At 35.8% G+C, this 3,611-nt stretch overlaps 1 pseudogene; it reads left to right on the top strand.

The window, feature by feature from the left end:
- Positions 1 to 426: 426 nt before the first annotated feature.
- Positions 427 to 3,166, top strand: LOC107857853 (annotated as a pseudogene).
- Positions 3,167 to 3,611: the final 445 nt, after the last annotated feature.

The following is a 3,611-nucleotide window of genomic DNA, read 5'->3' as shown; positions in this document are numbered from 1 at the left end:
GAACTCGCCCGACTATTTGTCGCCGGAGGTTGAAGGGAGAAATTTTGTAGAACTGTTGGTTGGGAGAGAGTTGAGAGAAGCAGGAGTGAGAGAGTGGCTGATTTGGATTGAAGAGGGGTGTGGGTTGGGTTGATTTGTATTTTTGAAAAGATTAGAAAGTTTTGAAAATATTAATCAAGTCCACAATTATTTAATCAAGTTTCCTAATAATGTTTGACCCTTTAAGTCGGTCAATGTCATCAATCTTTCATTCAAGACTTAAAAAACACCTTTCCTTCAATTTTCTCAAGTAACCTGGAGGTGTAAATCTTGTTTACACCATTATGTGTACGGAACTTGATTAACTCCGGTATTAATATGCGTTCGCCAAGACATATAGGGGTACTGAAGATATAAGCTAATCAACTATATTCTTGATACAGTAACATGGGTAGCACTGTTGTAGCTGCACTAGCTCTGCTAGTGACTTTTCTAGTCTTGCAACCTCGTATTGCTTCAGCTACAAAACGAAAGATGGTAACAGTTTTAAGCATCGATAGAGGTGGCATCAGATGCATTATTTTTGGCACTATTCTTGCTTTCCTTGAATCTAAACTTCAGGTATAGACGTATTCGTCAACCACGTTTCTGCTGCAGTACTCATATCCATGGTGTGCCAGCTAATTTCTCTTCTCCTGAGTTTGATGAGCTATATATTGCATGCAATGATCGATAGCAAAACTTTTATGGCTATGTTAGGAACTTGATGGACCCAATGCAAGAATCGCAGACTATTTTGATGTAATAGCAGGAACAAGTACTGGTGGACTTGTAACCATAATGCTCACAGATCCAAACCAGGATAACCGCCCTTTATATGCAGTAAAAGACATTGCCAGCTTTTACATGGAGCACGATCCTAAAATCTTTCCTGCGAGCAGGTTAAAAAGTTAATTGACAATCTATATCGTGTTTTCCTTACATATATAATTTGTTGAATACTAATTAAGAGACAGATCTAGAATATAAAATTGACTGATGACAAATATTTATATGTTATGCAACTGTAACGACTTCGTGAAGAAGATCTCAAATTTATTTGGTGGATCAAAGTATGACGGCAAATACCTGAGATCTTTGGTTAGGTTAGAACTAGGCAATCTTATTATGAAGCAAACGTTGACACATACACTTATCCCAACTTTTGATATCGAACGCCTTCAACCCATCATTTTCACTACTACTGATGTACGGTACACTATTTCTTTACCTAATTAATACAGTTCTTTATGATTTACTACTACACTACTCTATTCTAATTAATGTACGTGATGGCTGGTATACATATTTTTGTACACTGAACAGGCTAGAGTAAGTGTATCTAAGGATGCGCGGCTATCTGATGTCTGTCTTGGTACCTCTGCAGCACCCACCTATTTCCCTGTACATTATTTTGAGACAAAGGATGCTCATGGCAAAATACGTACTTTGATCTTATTGATGGAGGGGTAGCTGCCAATGATCCAGTGAGTATTCAACACCTTATTAGTAGCTAGCGTCTTTTTTTTTTCAGATACCAATGTGAGATTTGTTCTGCACATCCAACAGTATGTTGATAGCCAAAACGAAAATACATTTGAGTATTATACATAAATGAGGTATATTGATGCCTGACGAAAATTACCCTGGTGTCATATATGCTAGTGCCAAGATCAATTGCGTAAATAACTACAAATAACATGATATTCAATTAGACAAAATATTACTCAAACTTGTTCTTGTCATGATCTTGTCAGAACAGTGTATATATCAAGTTTTTAAAAAGAATTCAGATATTTGAACTATCATTAATATTCTTTGAAAATAATGGAAGACTCTACTAGCAATTACTTACATTTCAAGAGAAATCATGACGAAAAGACTGCAGTATGAGGATATGAAAACCGCAGACTACAAGAAAATGTTGGTTTTGTCACTGGGTACTAGTGTTGGGTTCAATTGGTGTGAATGGAAAATAGAGGGACACAACCTTGAGGAAAAGACATATTATTTTAGAAAAGGAGTGACTGTTCGGATAGTTATTTCTGTTCAGAAAAAGACACAATATTTCAAATTAACAGACATGACTCTTTCAAAGAATACACCTTTTTGGATGAACAATTGCCACCTTTCAGAAGGGGCTCTTGATGGCTATATAAACTTGCATTTATTCACAGGCATAGGAATGAAAAATTTTCTGCAGTAAAACTCTTCTTGTTTTCTGAATATATACTCCGTGTGATCATCTAATCGTTGAGTGAGTTTGAAGAGAATTCGATCGTTTGAGGTACCACTACAGTCGGATTGTTAGGTCATTTTATCCTGGGAGGAAAATTCTGCAACCTCGGGTACTTGAGAAGAATTATTTCCTTAAGGACACTTTTGAAGTCGACGGACTTGGCCTTTTTTGTTTCATCTAAATTTCTGGAACAAAACACTTCTTTGTAAGGTCATTTGATCTTGTATTGAGGGTGTTATATAACTTCATAGGTGTTCTTGTTTTTAGACTTGAACGTGTGTTGAAGTTGTTGTGCCTAAATACAGATTTTTGTACCCGAAAACATTAAAAACAACAATCTTAAGGAAATAATTTTTTTTTCAAAAAAAAATTATTTTTGCTTGTTTGGTGAAATTTTTTCTTTTCACTAAAGTTTTTTTATTTGGGAATCTATATAGCTTGGTTTCTGGAGATTAAAGCTTTAATCTTTCTACTCTGTTTGAACTTAACTAGTGATTTGAAGAAATAAAATCTTCATCACAAGTTAAAGATCACTCGGTTGACGATTGGACGTCATAAAAACTTCGTCGCTAAACTAGAAACAAGAGGTGTTTAAAGTTGCTGCAACTTTATTGATAGTATTTTGATATACTGAAGTTACTGTCTTGTTGAGACAGGAAAATGACTAAAGATAGTCAAGTGCATGATGCTAGAACGACTATGGCGGCAACTAGTACTGCCACGACGATTTGTACTAATGCTCCGCAAGCTATGGAACCAGCAGAGAAACCCAAAAAATTTGTGGGAATTGACTTCAGAGGTGGCAGTAGAAAATGTTTTTCTACCTCACAACTCTTTGTCTTTAAAGGTTCATATTTGAGGAAGCTCCAGAGCTGCCCGAGGGAACCTCCGAACAAGATTGATTTGTGATTTTAGAGGCTTGGTAACACTCTGATTTCCTTTGCAGGAACTATATTTTGAGTGGTCTCCAAGATGACCTTTACAATGTGTATCGTGGAACAAAAATAACAAAAGATTTATGGGGAGCGCTAGAACGGAAGTACAAGACAAAAGACGCTGGAACTAAAAAGTTTTTCATTGCAAGATTACTGTAATATAAAATGATAGGCAACAAGTTTGTTGTTTCTCAAGTGCAAAAACTGCAAGTGATCATCCATGAGCTCCTTACGAAAGGTATGATTTTGAAAAATACCTTTGTTGACCAGTTTGAAAATGTTCTTAGCATTCACATAACCTTTATTGTAGGTTTGATCATGAATGAAACATTTCAAGTAGCAGCAATAATAGAGAAGTTGCCACCTATATGAAAGGACTTCAAGAACTATTTGAAACAAAAAAGTAAGGAGATGTCTGT

This window comes from Capsicum annuum, chromosome 2, assembly GCF_002878395.1.
Source record: "Capsicum annuum cultivar UCD-10X-F1 chromosome 2, UCD10Xv1.1, whole genome shotgun sequence".
In the NCBI taxonomy this organism is placed as follows: domain Eukaryota; kingdom Viridiplantae; phylum Streptophyta; class Magnoliopsida; order Solanales; family Solanaceae; genus Capsicum; species Capsicum annuum.
The sequence above is the reverse complement of the archived record's forward strand: the minus strand, read 5'-3'. Positions and strand labels throughout refer to the sequence as shown.